Below are 17,772 nucleotides of genomic sequence, written 5' to 3'. Positions count from 1 at the left end.
TGAGTCTTGCTATGTTTCCCGGGCTGGTGTAGAATGTCTGGGCTCAAGTGATCCTCCTGCCTTGGCCTCTCAAAGTGCTGAGATTATGCATGAGCCACTGCACCTGACTTTGCATGTTTTTTTTTTTAATTGTATCTATACAATAATCCTTGAATGCCGACATCCATATTATTGAAAATATAAAGAAGAAACATACAGAGATTTAGGAAAGCCGTGAGGAGAATAGAATGCCAGCAGAAAAAGCCTTGAAGAAGCAAGTGTTGGTCAATGCCATCTAGTCCTTCAGATTGGTCATGTAAAAATAGCAGTGACAGTATGTCATTCCATTTGAAAAGTAAAAGCTCATTAGTGAAAACAGAAATCTTAGCAGAAAAGGAAGAGAGCAAATCAGATAGCAAGAAATAAGTGGAGTCCAGGAGTTTAGCACTGACATATAGCTTTTAATTTGAAAAGTTGATGGTGCCAGGAAAGTGTGATAAAATCACATCTTATCCTTGTTGAGGCTATGACTTGCAATGGTTATAGAATCGATGGAAAATCATTTTTAAGATATGATTGCCACAATATTTATAAAAACAACTGATGTCATTCTAATTATACATATTTAAAATAGCTTGTCAAAGATTCTACATCTAGGGAGCAGATAATGCCAAGATTTGATCTTAATTTTTACAATGAATATTTGTCAATCATATGTTTTTTAAACATATATACATTTCTTGCCTATAAATTTTTTTAAAACTACATTTTATGCACAGGTCTGTGATAGATCTTAACTTTTGTGTTAGTTTTATTTCTTGGTTTTGCTTTCATTAAAAACTCTTTTTATAGCCTGTTGTAAACTTTCCTTCACTTAGATTCAGGTAATCATTCTTGTCGTATTATCTTTTGTGACTGTAAATAATTTGCTTTGCTTATTTTGCTACCTTGATGATATTTATAGATCATGCCACAGAGATCCTACCTTGGAGACCTCTCTTTTGTAGACTGTATAAATTTCATCCCTTATACCTCAACTCATATGTCTTATCCTCTAATCCTGGAATATATTTTGTTGACCTTTTGATTTGTCCTTTTTCTCAACTCACCTCTACAACTTGTCGGTAGTGCCTAGAGAAATTGGGGTGGAAAGCTAATGGTTTAAAATGCTATCTAGCAAAGAGTTCAGATAGAGCTTCCCTAACATTCTAACCAAAATACTTATGAAGATGGAGAAAATAGAAAAGCAAATTCACTGAGGAGAAAGACAAGAAAAAGTAAGGCTAACTGGAGAAAAAAATAATCACTGACATTTCTGTTCTTGGCTTGGTGAAATCTACCAAGTCTGCTGTCCCAAATACCAAAAGAGACACATGAAACTCATGCACTCCCTGTACTCTCCTCTGATTTAGAGATGAGTGTCTGCACCAAATATAAAACTGGGCATGGATTATTCCACTGTCCAAGTGCTGATTTTTGAGATTTTCCAGGAGCCTACTTTCCCATGATATTTTTTAAGCCTATCCATAATTGTAACAGTGTGTCACATACATAAGAGGAGAGTGGATAGTTATATATTGCACTCTGGAGTTTAGTCTCAACAAAACAAGATAAATGAATAATCCAAGGAAAAGAACATTCTATATATTGTAAATTATCTAAGCACTTCTGTTCAGGGAAGTAAGAGTTGGGACCAGGCAGCACGGGGAAACTGAGACTCAGACAGTCACACATGGGCAAAAAATCAACCAGAAAAGAAGCATCTAAAAAAAGTTGTGGCACAAGAAAAAGAATGTTATCACAATGCCAAAGAAGGAAAACAGACCTCTGAAGAATCTTACAATTCTATGATTTTTGCTCCAAAAATATTTACATAAAATATTCACAAATTCTTAATAGTACATCAGAATGTGGTCTCTATAGAAAAGTTAAAAGTTGTTTTTAAACAGATTTTTTTTTAGAAAAGTAGAACTTGATATAAAGAGAAGGCTCAGAAATGAAAGTATAATAGTGGCAGAAGATACAATGTAACACTCATAAAATAATGCTTATTATTTTAGTATCAGGTGTCTGGACTGGCATAGTGGTTCTCAATGAATATCAGCTGTTATATTTAATAAAAGATTTAAAAAACAGGATGTGCTATTGGAAAATGCAAAGAAACTTCTGTTGCACTTATGAAGTTTAAACTCTAATTGAAAATGGCAAAATAGATTTGACAATGTTGAAAATTAAATCAGTGGTATGGAGCAAAATCTTTAAAACGTTTCCAGGATGGAGAGGAAAAAGGCAAATTAGTAACAGTGATGAGAAAAATGATAGAGCTGGATTGCATTTTCACCCAAATCAAAAATGGTGATTGTTTCTTCCATTCCTCTTAGAGAAGTGGAGAATCAGCACAACAGACGTAGTGCTGTATTTGACACAAAGCATCAGCTAAAATCACCAAGTCAGAGGTATGTTGCTGCAAGAGGAGGTATAAGGCAAGCAGGATGTAGATTTTTTTTCTCCTCCACTTAACTGCTATGTTTGTTCCTTAGGGACCAAATATAAGGAAAAGCATCATAGAAAGAAATAAAAACAGAAGCTAAAAAGAACTACAAAAACACCAATAATGTGAAAACAAATTAATACTAGCAAAAAATAAGGAAACCAAAATCAGAAATTAGGGAGCCAAGGCCAGGAAAAATTTTATGAATTGCTGAATGTCATGTTTAATTAGGTGTCTTCAAGTGTTATACCGGAGGTAGCCCTTCCAGGAGCTAACCCTGGCTGGAGAGGATGTGATTCCCAGAAAATATATTAATTATCTCAGTCCAAAATGTTAACTTACATGTCTTTTAAGGTTGAGCCCATACAAGAGGTCTCATTGTGTTACTGAGCATAGCTCATTAAGATGCTTAAGAAAGGGTTTGTTGGGCTAAATAAAGACAGTAGACCAGGAAGGAACCTTAAAAAGGGAATGAAAGTCAGTGGGGAAAGAGTTGCCAGAGATCAGCCTGTGAACTTTATGTATGAGCTCAGGAGATGCTACCACTTGAAAAATCTCCCCTGTCTGAGAGAAGAGCTCTAGGAGACCTTGAGCTGCTGTTTCCTTAAGCACTTGGATCTTGTTAACTCTGTGCCCATCAAGCAGTATTCTGCATTGAATTTGCCTTTGCGGGAAGATAATAATGCGAATCCTCAACTCAGGCACAAAAGACTTTGGTATTCGCCTAAACCTATTTCTCCATCTTGCAACATCCCTGTCTGCATTCCAGATTTGCATGCCTCCAGCTTATGTTCCATACATCAGGGATTGCAAGCTCTGGGAAAGCTAATTCAGTGTTTTACTGCTGTAATTAATGATTTATATTGAGATAGAATATTGTTTTTTTTCATCATCTACTGATCCTAGTTCTGCCTTTGGAATGCAAACAGTCTACCCACTCTTTGATGAGAAAGTCCTTTGCCTCCTTTCGCTCTTTTTTTCCAGACACAATGCTGGTCTCTGTAACAGTTCTGTGTCCGATTAAGACTTTACAGTATGCTTTACTCTCATATAAAAGTCTTCTAAGTCATTCCTGTTAAATCTTAGAAAACTATCTGTCTTTCCACTCAGATAACTAATCTAAACATAATCCACCTAGCATTAAGACGAGAAACTCATCAAAGTCACCTGCAATCAAGATATCTAACAAACGTACTGCACTGTTAGATATGGCCCTAATTCCCAACTGAAGTACTTATTGGGTTTAATTGCTGCTTTGCACATATATGGGCACAGCCTACATTTGTTTTTCCCCAAAATGTGAATTTGTGCTTAGATGCAGAAATGCCTCCAACTTCCTGGACTGCAAAGTCATGAAATATTTAGTAGCTGTTCGTTGCTCTTTGCTTTCTGATGCACTTAGCACATCTCATAAACACCCCAAAATAGATCAGGAATATAAAGTGTAGTGGATTTTGGTGGTTAATCTCAATCTCCAATGGGAGAAGCCATTGGCAACTCTAAAAAAACAATGTAGGCTAAATGTTAGATAAATTAAAAAGTAAGACAAAGTCCTTATTGAGATTGGTAGGTATTGATTCATTGTGAGTCTAAGTACACATGTTAAGCCTCTAAAGAGTCAAAAGTGCTGCTGATGTATTATTGGGCTCACAGAAGAATGATCAGGATACAAGAGGGAAAGAATTACTATCCCAGGAATCACAGCTTTCAGTTCTTTTCAGGCTCTGAAAGGAATGACGTTGTCCAAAGACTGAGGCAGAAATAATCCTAAGTGCCTATTAGACACTTAAAGTAAAGAATAAGAGTCCATCAACTGGAAGCCCAGCTGGACCTCTTACAGAAGGCAGCACTGGAAAACTCAGGCTTTCAAACAAGGAGAGGATTCACTGGCTGTAACGTACCTAAGTTATGGGCCATGAACAACTTAAACAGAAATTGTCTTATGAATAACTTTGAAAATTCTATAGTTAATAATTTTTAAAAAATCTTAGGGCTGCAGGAGTGTTGATATAGTTTCCCAGCAAAATTTCCTACCTACTTAAGAATCCCCAGAGCTGGGCCTGCTGTGTCTTCTTGAATTCCTTCAGTGACAGAGAGCAAGCTCTGTCTTTAGCGTGAATCCAAAGTACTACTGATGGCTCAATTAAGGATTTAGCACCAGAAAATATGGTTTAATTCTTAGATCTGCCATTCACCACAGAGGTGAATCACTATGTTTTAGAACTTCTGTTATATATTTTAAAAATCTATAAAATCAGATAATACCCACCATAAACTATAAAAATACAGCTGGTTATTTTTACGCTACAATGAAAAAAATATATGGTGTATGGTTTTGTTATTAGTGTTTTGAAAATAATATAATATATTGAAGTAAATTTGGTTTCTTTGTAATTTCTTCCCACTTGTTTTAGCTTTGCTATGTGCAACAATAGAGAACAATCCTTCTGAAAAATAAGTATGTAAATGACTGGCGGTAGTTATTTTCCTTCAGCTTGGTTTTGTCACTTGGAGGCCAAGTGCCCTTGGTTACTGCCAGGATTCCTCTTTGGAGACACACTCCTTGTCACATTGCTTACCTTCCTCTGTGTGTTTCATATGCAACTTGTCAGCAACACTCTTAAAGAGGGAATCTGGAAGGAAGCAATTCTGGTATCACTAAGCACTCATGGATACAGTGAGATGACTCTTCTTGGAGCCAGGATATCATGCTTTTATAGAGACATCTTTAGATATTCAATCATGCATTTATTAAGCTATAGTATTTTTCTGTGTATTTGAATGTTCATTCAAATCCTGCTTTTATTGTTTATTTTGTGACTATGGCTTATTTCACTAAATTGTTGATCAATCTTTAGGGGCAGAGATGACTTCTTTTGATGCTAATGGCACTTGGCATGTGCTGGGCTAAGTGTCAGATGTTCAAAGAGAATAGGTATTAAATTGAGTCAAATTAAATGGCACTTAAAATTTCAACAGAAAAAAGGCCAACTTCTGTTCCAGAAACCTCCTAGAATCATTATTTGAGTATTCTTTTTGCATAAGGGGGGAAAATTAGAATCACAAGGAAAAAAAAAAGTGAGGAAGGGATGGCAAAGATCACAGCCTTCAATGCAATTAACCTATGTTCAATAACAGACTGCATTGTGAATATTGATAGTGTCCATATAAGCCACACAATAGTAGAGGATTGCAACAGATAACTGCTTAGGACAGGCTATCCTCAATTTTAGAAAATGAATACACCTTGATCAAAATTTGTTATACTGTCATATGTTAGAAAGTAACCATTCCCTTTTAAAAGTCCACTTGGCAAAGTGCCCCTTAATAACATCCAGTCTCCCAGTACCTTTAGTTGTTTCCAGATCACTAACCATTTGATTGAGAGAGCAGGGGGAATGGGGAGAAAGGGAAAGTGAAACTGAAAGCTAAAGGGTTTAGAGCCATTACTAATTGAAGGTCAATCAGAAAAGTATTGAGCATCTGGCAATGAAGATCTAAGTCAGACACAAGCAAGAGTTTGAATTACAAAGGTTGTGTCTGCTGGCAGCACTGTGCAGGGAGCAATTTGCAGGAAGTACTGTTTGCACCAGGTGGAGGTGCTCATGCCCTACCCATCCCACCACTGTGCAGGGCTGCCTCTCAGAGCATTATAGGGCTCTGAGTGGATCTCGGGCACAAGCCTGCTCTTCTCTGTCTTGGCCTATCCTTTCCGTAAATGACAATTACTTTTCCATATCCTTGGTTTATAGATGATAAGACTCAAAGCCTTCATTCTCATATTTACTCTTTCTTAGTTTCTTTCATTTTTTTCTCAGTACTCTTAAGTCCATGCATAATCTTGATTTTTTTTTTAACTTTTGAAGTGATTTTAGAAAAATGTCCAAACCTCTTGCAGAATAATTTATGAAATTTTCATCTGATCAGTGGATCATTTTTAAACAGTTGAGGATTTTCTTGTCATGCCCTGTAAATTAGCAGGGGTATCTTTGGAGCAAGGCGAGAGTAGGTCAGCTATGAAACATTCAAGAAATAACCCCAGCTGCCCCCTTCCATCAGCAATGGCAAGGAAAGCATTCGGGTTTCTGCCTCAGTGGAGCATCAGACTGCGGTTGCAGCTGAGGAAACACACAGCTTTCTGAGGGGAAAGTTCAGGTTGGATTCTCTGGATTGTGACTTTGAGATTAACAAGCCCCCCAGGGAGCTCCACTGGAGATGATTTTGGCGATAGGAAAGTTTTCTTTAAATTGGGAAAACAGGCTTCTTAGAGCAAAGCCATCTCCACTCAAGCTGTCACTATAACAGAAAATAGATTGTCACTTCCAGCTGCCAACACAAGGCTTTGGAAGAAGACTAGGGATTCAGAATTGTTTACATTTTCAGTTGAATACAGTTGATTTTCATAAAGTGACCAAAAACTGCAAGCTGTTCTCTGCAATCCTGTACTTCAAAAAATCATATAAAACAGTTAACTAAATAAGCAAGAGAAAGAAAATAGAAATTAACCTATCTGCAAATAGGCCTAACTGGAATTCTCCTTTCTGTCATTTTTTCTTCAAATAAAGCTATTAGCTCTTTAAAAATTAAATGCAAATCAAAACAACATTGAGATACCATCTCACGCCAATTAGAATGGCGATCATTAAAAAATCTGGAGACAACAGATGCTGGAGAGGATATGGAGAAATAGGAACGCTTTTACACTGTTGGTGGGAGTGTAAATTAGTTCAACCATTGTGGAAGACAGTGTGGCAATTCCTCAAGGACCTAGGAATAGAAATTCCATTTGACACAGCAATCCCATTACTGGGTATATATCCAAAGGATTATAAATCGTTCTACTATAAGGACACGTGCACACGAATGTTCATTGCAGCACTGTTTACAATAGCAAAGACCTGGAACCAACCCAAATGCCCATCGATGATAGACTGGACAGGGAAAATGTGGCATATATACACCATGGAATATTATGCAGCCATCAAAAATGATGAGTTTGTGTCATTTGTAGGGACATGGATGAACCTGGAAACCGTCATTCTCAGCAAACTGACAGAAGAGCAGAAGATCAAACACCGCCAGTTCTCACTCACAGGCGGGTGTTGAACAATGAGAACACATGGACACAGGAAGGGGAGCACTACACACTGGGGTCAGTTGGGGGGAAATAGGGGAGGGACGGTGGGGGTGGGGAGCTGGGGAGAGGTAGCAAGGGGAGAGATGCCAGATGTAGGTGATGGGGAGGAAGGCAGCAAATCACACTGCCACGTGTGTACCTATGCAACAATCTTGCATGTTCTTCTCATGTACCCCAAAACCTAAAAAGCAAAAAATAAATAAATGGGGAAAAAATCTTCCCTTTTCCAAGAAAAAAGAAATTAATCAAAATTATACTTCTGCACACTTTGAAGATTCGAATAAGCACAGAAAAGATAGAACATAAACAAAATCTTAAAGTAAAACAGAAACTTACATTTTGAAGAGGACCTTGGAAATTCATGACATTAGATAGGGCTTTATTTTCCCTAAACTGTGTATGATGCAAACTGATAATCAGTCTAGAAAATATCTACTTCACACTTCATGGTAGCATGTGCCACAGGTGAATGATTTTATTTTAATTTAAGTACTTCATTACCATTTCCAAATAATGAGTTGATAAAACGTACATTTTAATTTGAATGCAAGACAAGAATATTTTACACTGATGTACAAAGTATGACAAATTTTGATTACGAATTTGCAGATAGAAAATAATTCAAGCACATTTTCTAATTTAAAAAAATCTCGAACACTTCTCAAAAGAAGACATTTATGCAGTCAAGAAACATATGAAAAAAGCTCATCATCCCTCATCATTAGAGAAATACAAATGAAAACCACAATGAGATACCATCTCATGCCAGTTAGAAAGGTGATCATTAAAATGGCAGGAAGCAACAGATGCTGGAGAGGATGTGGAGAAATAGGAATGCTTTTACACGGTTGGGGAAGTGTAAATTAGTTCAGCCATTGTGGAAGACAGTGTGGTGATTCATCAAGGGTCAAGAACCAGAAATACCATTTGAACCAGCAATCTGATTACTGAGTTTATACCCAAATGATTGTAAATCATTCTACTGTAAAGACACTTGCACGCATATGTTTATTGCTGCACTCTTTACAATAGCAAGACTTGGAATCAACCCAAATGCCCATAAATGATAGACTGGATAAAGACAATGTGGCACATATACACCATGGAATACTATGCAACCATAAAAAAGGATGAGTTCATGTCCTTTGCAGAGACATGGATGAAGCTGCAAACTGTCATTCTCAGCAAACTAACACAGGAACAGAAAACCAAACATTGCACGTTTTCAACTCATAAGTGGGAGTTGAACAATGAGAACACATGGAAACAGGGAAAGAAGCATCACACGCCAGGGGTTGCTGGGGGCTGGGGGACTAAGAGAGGGGTAGCATTAGGAGAAATACCTAATGTAGATTACAGGTTGATAGGTGCAGCAAACCACCATGGCACGTGTTTACCTATGTAACAAGCCTATACATCCTGCACGTGTATCCTAGAACTTAAAGTATAAGTAATAAATAAATAAATAAATAAAGGCTTCTCTTCCCACCTCTAAAACAACAATAACAACAACAATAACAACTTCTGCTGGCACTGGACAAATATAGGGATTTGGATTTTTAAGTCTGCTAATATTTTTACTTTGCTCCCTTGTACCATTCACTAAGATCTTGTTTATGTAAGAAGATAAAATTGAAAAAAAAAAATATCTCTTAAGACATTTCTCAGGCACTTTGAATGTGTAGAGTGCATTCTTTCAGTGATATCACTTAAAATATCAACCTGTGCCCTGTTACTTGTCCACTCATATTTGTATGACTTTGCATACTTGCTCAGGACTATTAGTTGAGATTTTGTGGAAATGTTGTGTAAACTGGTCTCACATAAACAGAGTATATGGTCATCTTGATAAAGGATTTGAGAATGCTTAAAATGTCAAACTTACCTTGAAATGTCTACTTCACATGACATCATTGTGTTATGATGTTTAGTGATTTATAAACTTACAACATATTTGAGGTGGGAGAGATTTGTTAGAGATGGTTTATGTGTATCTCCTCATTTTAAACATTACAAAAGAAAAATCTAGACAGACAGGGTGACTTTGACAGATTCATTATCTATCTTCCTAGAAGCTGTGTTGAGATCCTGAACACAAGTGTCTTAATTCCAGTCGAATGATTACTGGATCCGGCTTTGCCATCCTCCCTAAATTCTACTTTAAAATTCGATGTTTCCTAGAACAAATTCGTGATATGGTTTGTCTGTGTCCCCACCCAAATCTCAACTTAAATTGTATCTCCCAGAATTCTCACGTGTTAGAGGAGGGATCCAGGGAGAGGTAATTGAATCATGGGAGCCAGTCTTTCCTATGTTATTCTTGTGATAGTGAATAAGTCTCAGGAAGTCTGGTGGTTTTATCAGGGGTTTTTGCTCTTGCTTCTTCCTCGTTTTTCTCTTGCTGCCACCATGTAAGAAGTGCCTGTTGTCTCCTGCCATGATTCTGAGGCCTCCCTATCCATGTGGAGCTGTAAGTCCAATTAAACCTCTTAATTGTTCCTAGTTTCAGGTATGTCGTTATCAGCAGCATGAAAATAAACTAATACAGTTCATTTCAGACATCAGTTGGGATTTTTTTTTTTTTTGCTACTTTCCTAATTGTGGGCTTGCTAATGAGGTCTACCATAGGATGGAGATTGAAAATTGGAAGGTGGCCCAATTAGAGAATGAGGGTGGGGGAGTGGAAAGACACTAAGAAAAGGTGGTGTGTGAAAAGTCACTTAGAAGAAGTTTATTGTGCCATCTAAACACGTGGTTGTACTGAAATAACAGCTGATGAGAAAACATCAAATCAAATATTGAAACTGCTGTAGCTGTCTCAATACTGTGGATCTTCTGATGATGTCATTTCCTTTTGATTATGGCCCTCCCATATCTGACTCCTATTCCCTAGAAAAAATAATGCTATAAAGAACATGAAGGGGAAGTTGCAGAATCTGGTTCCATTCATATGCCAAAACTTGTGGAAATGAGTTTCCTGCAAGCTGAAGGGCAGTTCAGAGGAAGACGGGACAGGTGGTAAATGTGTGTCTCTCATTCTCTGATAATGAATAGATCCTCCCCCACCAATTTTATTAAGTGCATTATAGTTGTGCCTCTTCTGGTAGGTTATATAAAATATCATAGTCATGATCAGTGTAAATGGGAGCATGCACCAGATGATTTTTGATAGGTCAGAAGTTAGCTGATTGGAGACAGAATAATAATTTCACTGACAAATGCACTGGATGAATCCAGAGAGCATATTTGAAAAATGTAATAAGGGCTGAGGATCTGAGCTGGGAAACACAAAGGGGAAGGAAGCAAGCAAAGGAAGCATAAACAAATTTGTCAGGAGCTACCTTGTGTCTCTACTATCTGCACATTTCCAACCTCCTCATTTCACCAAGAAAAATATGTGACTGAATGGAGAAGTAGCTGGGGACTGGCAGTGAGTGTGATTAGGAGGAGGAGGAAATTGTCTGCAAGTATTTGTAACATACCTGGGTCTATTGCTAACGATTTAACAGCCCAGAAAGGAAGACAGCAATAAGAATAAGTAATTCAAATAAAGTAAATTTTGATAATGCTGTGAGGAGACTATTCATTGGTCTCCTGAGAGATAACCCCTGAGACTTTGTGGAAACAAAGATGTCATCAAAGAGGGTTTATTTGATTGGGGGCATGCACATGTACAAAAACTAAAGGAAAGTTTCCCAAACAGAACTTGAAAAACTGGTGATATGCACAACTGGCTCTCAGACAGATGCCACCTCTACTCTGTCATTTAATACTCACTCACGTGTGCATGAGGTAAGGATTAATATCACCAATTGTCAATGAAGAAGCTGAGGTTCAGAAATGTTTAGTAACACACACAAGGCCACGTTGGCAGGGACAGAACTCAAAACTTGGCTGTAGTCTTTCAATTATGCCTGAGGGCTTCTCATTCCTTTCTACATAGGCATGTTATAAAAAACAAAGAAAGATCACACATTTTCTGAGGTTCTGCACTATGTGCTGTAGCCTAGTAATAGAGTAGGCACCACATTGCAGGGTCCCTTTAGGGAACTTGCCCAGAACTTGAAGGATAAATCGGAATGACTCCATTCTCAGGATCTCTCTGCACACTAGGATACATTCCTTTCCCATGAGCCTGGCACTGATTCATGTAAGTGAGAGAGACTCCCACTTTCTCAGCTGATAGAAAATTTATTTTTGAACTCTTTCACACACTTCTTCTGCCACAGGGAGCCTACTCATTAATGTGATCTCTCACTTTGCACCTAATTAAATGCATGTAAATTCAAAAGTACATCATGTCATTGTGCTAAGGAATAGATGTGTTGGATATAATCTAAAGCCTGCTAGGAATTTAAAGTTCAGAAATACCATGGTAATTGCTTTCAAGACTGAGTGAGTTTTTCAAGTGTTGAGGCTGAGGAGCCATGCAAAGAAAGGACACCCATGCAGTCATTGAGCATATGGTGCTTAGAATGGCCTTCTCTTCTTCCCAATTTCATTCCTCATTACTTTGTTGAAAGAGGTAGAAGTAATTATTATGAAATTTATAAGGGATATCTAATGATATCCTTAGATGAGGGACATCTAACCCATTTGAACATCATGATTTTACATCTTCTGTCCACACCTCTGTATCCCTAGCCCACTTCTGGCAATATTATATAGTATAATACATTGTGGGAGATTCTCAGAGACCATTTCTGGTCTACAGAACTTTGAAATTTGCATACTGAAGCCGAATTTGGCATCATTTAGACTTGTAAGATTTGCAATTGCCAGGGATATAAGAAGTCCATAAATACAGCTTTAACCTTTTAAGATGGAAGAAAATGATTTCTAAATTGAAAAGGAAAGACAAATTTTTTTTCAATAGAATTACCTGCCTCTCAATCTTATAGCCTCATATTCATAATATCTGATATGATTATAAATTGATTGGGTTGACATTTTTATAAGCAGATTAAAACTCGTTCACTCAAGTGAACATTATTCTTTATTTTCCGTAGAACACTAGTATAGCTATTATAGCTATTCATAGGTACACAAATATTTCAGCATCCCTCTTTTTGGATTTATCTTCAGATCCAGTTCACAAAGTGCAGAAAGCGTGAGTTTCATGAATTTACTGTGTCCCATATTGTTTATTGCCCTACTCTATCTCCAACAGTGTGCTTAATGACCATTTCCAAACAATGTATCTAATACCTTGCAGAGATTTCCATAGAGATTATCTGATTTTTTTTCAGCAAAGTGAAAAAATTATCTTTGGACTAAATATATTATACAATGGTCCTGTTGTCACTTATCAAGAGAATCTAAGATGAGGAGTTTCATAAAAACAGTTCAGAGAAAGGAGATCTGAAAAAATTATGGAATTTATTTAAGAACTCATTCACAATGTTTAGTTCCTGACAAAGTTGGAGCAAGGTCGAATTTAACCTTGTTCCTCAACACTATGTTTCAAGGCTCTCTACAGCACTTTGCACCACTCTGAATTTCAGTTGCTGGGACTCTTGGACTTCCCCAATCTGGCAGTTTGCACATAGCCTGTTTGTACCATGCAGGTCCTGTCCCTGCACATTGGTCTCCTCATTTTTCTCCCAGGACTTCAGAAGTGATGTGTAGTTTTCTAAGGTCTTCATTTGAAAGAAGAAGGAGAGGAAGGAGAAGAATAAGAAGAAGAAGAGGAAGAAGAAGAGGAAGAAGAAGAGGAAGAAGGAGGAGGAGGAGGAGGAGGGGGAGGAGACTTTAATTGGGATACACGATATGGTTTAGGTGTGTTCTCACCCAAATCTTATAGTGAATTATAGTTCCCATAATCTCCAGGTGTCATGGGAGGAACCTGGCAGGAGGTGATAATGAATAAATCTTATGAGATCTGATGATTTTATAAAGGAACCTTCCTCTGTACATTCTCTTTTGCCTGCTGCCATGTACGATGTGTCTTTTCTTCTCCTTGACCTTCTGTTATGATTATGAGGCCTCACTAGCCATGTGGAACTGTGAGTTCATTGAACCTCTTTTCCTTTATAAATTACCCAGTCTCAATACAATATATAATTTCAATGTTTGTTCAAAACTTGATCCCATTACTTGGAACTGTTAATAATTATTTGTCTCAAGAGTTGTAGTGGAATTAAATTAATTTTCCCAAATAAATGTGAGCCTGATCACATGAATGGAGTGGCCAAATATGCCAAAATATGAAACACTCATGTGTAAATGAGGACAATTCATGCTGTTCTTCAGTTGAGAACATCATCCTAATCTTCCCCTTGAAAGGCCCACCAAAATGGTCCCTTCTGTCAGAACTTCCTTAGACCATGCTGCCATATCACCTCCTTATTCGCTACCTGTGACACTCATTTCAGAGTTACTCAAGCGCGTATCTGTAATTTCTAGTATGTCGTGAACTAAAATATCTATTGAAAATACTTCATATTTCTTAATTTTTTTCACTAAATTCATCTTGATACCTTTAATTCTCACATTAGAGTGTGAGATCCATTAGAGCACAAACTATATCTATCCCTCCTCTGTATGGCCTATACCACAAGTAGATTTAGTAGTTACTTATTAACTGATTATTTTAATAAGGATTCCTTACATGAAACTGCTTAGCTTGTAGGTATAAAAACCCCCATTTGGGGGAAAGTACTGCACTTTCATTAACACGCTCCCTTTTCTTATCTTGCTATCTATTTGAATACTTAGACTGCTTAGCACAGTCGCTGAGTTGAGGAGGAAGGGGCACACCTTAGTTCTTGAAACGCTCTCTAGTTTGTCCATGACTTCAGGTGAAACATGACGAGAAAAGCCTAAAGTCTTAGGGAAGGTTAAGGAGGCAGAGGAAGTCCATGAGATGGGAGCACATTGCTATGACTATTGACAAAGAAATATATAGTGATTTATTCTATTTGAAAATTCTGTGAGAATTGCCTGTGACGTCTGGAATCAATGCTTTAGTTAAAGTCCTGAAGGCAAGGTCATAAATATATAGCACACGTAAACAGGAAATGTAGGACCCAAAAGACAAGTTAAAATTTAGGTAGAAATAATGTTAACTCTTATACCTACATTATTTAACTTATCTGAAAGTGCATATCAGCAGATCAGATTGAAAACAAATCTCAAGGCTTTTGTTGACTACAAGTCACATAATATGAATGCTATGAAAACCAGAATTAATTTACATTAATAAAAATGATATCTAAGTCTGGCTTTCCTATATTCTACATTCATCTGCTCACATCAGTAGTGCAGTGTTCGGTTCTAGATGAAGTATTTACAAGAATATTAATATATTAAGTCAAATCCACAGAGGAATGGCCAGGATGATAAGAAGGCTAGAAACCAAGTCACTTGATTAAAAGTTACAGCAGGTGAGAATGTAAATAAAACAGAAAGCTAAGAAAAATAAAATAATGAGGACTTCTTCAAATATTTGAAGCGCTAATATGTGGACAGAGCACTGTTTGTGTTGTAAAAGCTGCTGCTAATCCGTATATATTATAAGAGAATGTTCAGCCAAAGAGAGGTTGCCTATCAAACTGAGCTGCACACGTTGGGATCAGATGACTTTGGGGTTAGGGACTCCCTCTTAGTCAAGCTGTTAAAACAGGTATTGAAGAAACACCAGTTAAGGATACGTAGAAGGGATTCTAATGCTACAGATAAGACAACTATTGAGGTTGTTTCTCTCATCCTGAAATATACATGCAGTAATCACACAAACAGAGAAGGGACTTCACTTCCAAAATGAAAACTGCATTTATAATTAAATTAGTCAATTCTTTTGAAACATTATACTTCTTTAAAATGTAAAAATGTTTGGGGTCCATGTACAACACAGAGCAAACTGTTAGAATGAAGATAATATCCTCTTCCATGGTGTGTTTTCCCTCACCACACAATAACTACATCACAATCTTCGGCTACAGAAGGCAACATGGACCACTGAGATAATTGTCCAGGAGGGTTTTTAAATGGATTGCTTTGGAATTAACGCCTAAGTTTCTTTCTTTGTTCATGTGCTGTGCTAACCACATGCCATCAAAGCCAGGGAGATAAAGTGAACTTTATTTGTTGAAATCACAAGCAACATTCATTCTCATATAGCTCCTGAGAATGAAAGGAGAAACCTACAATTTTCCACATTTGTTTTTATTTTAGAAATGTGCATTTAATTTAACATCCTCCTGACTTTTATTTTCCTTCATGAAAGGATGTCAGATATGATAAGGATCAGATAAGTTAAAAGCCACTTTCAGCCTCATTGTCCCTTTGTGTTAACAAAACCTCATAAAAGCAGATGGATAGCCTAAGCCAACTTCTTTCTATGACCATCCAAAGATAAACACTCTGTGCCTTATCAGCTGAAAAGGGAATTCTTCATTTTTATCAGAGAATAGACTTTAGTTGCTTAGCTGGAAATAAAAATCGATGGCCCCATTTGGCATTGTTTAAAAAGAATCTTTTTTGAAAAAAAAATTATTAAACCACAGAGAAACAACTAGATCTCCCAAGAATTTCTTTCCCATATAAATCCTGAGTTAAACAGCAAATGGCTAACTTTTGGCTAACAAACTGAATGAAGATAGAAGTGTAGATTCTGTGTAAGCTATGAGGAATTTTAATGAGATCATAAAACTAAATTCCCTCATTATAATTATTTCAAATGAGTAATAAAAAGTTTCTATCCCAAGTTTATACCAAAAGTCTTACCTCATAAATGTATTTTACTAGCTGACAATATACTCTTTCCTAGACCTCAGAGAATCATTCACAGACTTCTCAGATCCTATCTCTATAACCCCTCTGTTCATATTGATCCTCTATCCTGTTAATTACTATATGCTGTTACCAGCCGTTTCGGAATCATCTATTGCAATGTCCTAGCATTTGACTTTTGACATGGACCCATCTTCATTTTTTGAATAGACCTTAATATTCTTGAGACTGAAAGCCATGCTAGCCCAGGGAACCATTCTGCACCCAGAGGTGCTCTATGAATGAGCAAATAACACTAAAAGCAGTGAATGCATTTGGGAAAAATTGTCTATCAAGGAAGTGGGAGTCTCAAAATTAAAAATCAAGTTACCTCACTCATGAGCCCAGATTATTTTGTCTTTATCACTTACCTCCATTGAATTTCACTCCCAAGTATTGTCACTTTTTAGAACAACTGAATAACTATTTAATGCATGTAATACTTCACTTCCTATTCTTTACATTGTAAGTGGGGAGTGCAGAATTCATTACATCCTAGGACAAAAATCAGTTGTGAAGTTTGAGATGTTGTAGTTATTGGGGAGATGTTTTGATCAAATATGGACTTTCTCAAGTATCACAAGTTTTATAATAATATGAAGAATTGCCAATATGCTTATATAAAACCAGTTTCTTGAGGGAGTATGCTGGGATGATGGCAATGTTATTTTCCAAGCAAACCAGGATCCTTTGCACTCAGGGCATCGATACTTGAATGGAAAATAAGTGTCATCTCTATCATGTTCATCATTCTTTCTCCCAAAACCAAGAGGTACATTCTGGCTTGCTAGCCCCTGCAGTGTGGCTTTATCTAATATAGTACAGTGAGAGAGAAACTGTCGGACATAAAGAGAAAAATAATCAAATTCTCTATTTGCTCAGTGAGTGTTACGACTGCAATGGTATAATTTCTGGTTGCTAAACTTGAATTAGTGACATGGAAACACATAATCATTATGAAAATGTTATAATACTTCTCTGTTTAATCACTTCCTGTGAGTTTACAAGTACAATTTATGCTCAAGCTCTCCATTCAAAAATGTGAGAGAAACAAGAAGGAATGCAAAGGAAGTATGAGAAAAAGCCCAGCCGTGAAGAAAATAGCAAACTTGAGGGCATTAAAATACATAAGAGAGATGAAAAGAAAAGGTAAGATAGCATATCATTCTATACACAATTGTGTATACGTATAATAAAATCAGAATAGTTCAAACATAGGAGACATGATTTTGAACCAAAAAAATACGTAGTGTGGCTGAGAGTGATGGATCATGCCTGTAACCCCAGTGTTTGGGAAGCCAAGACAGAAGGATTGCTTGAGGCCAGAAGTTTGATACCAACCTGGTCAACATAGTGAGACATTGCCTCTAAAAAATAAAACAAGAATTTAAAA

This window comes from Sapajus apella, unplaced genomic scaffold, assembly GCF_009761245.1.
Source record: "Sapajus apella isolate SASKATOON/1434 unplaced genomic scaffold, GSC_monkey_1.0 scaffold57, whole genome shotgun sequence".
In the NCBI taxonomy this organism is placed as follows: domain Eukaryota; kingdom Metazoa; phylum Chordata; class Mammalia; order Primates; family Cebidae; genus Sapajus; species Sapajus apella.
The sequence above is the reverse complement of the archived record's forward strand: the minus strand, read 5'-3'. Positions refer to the sequence as shown.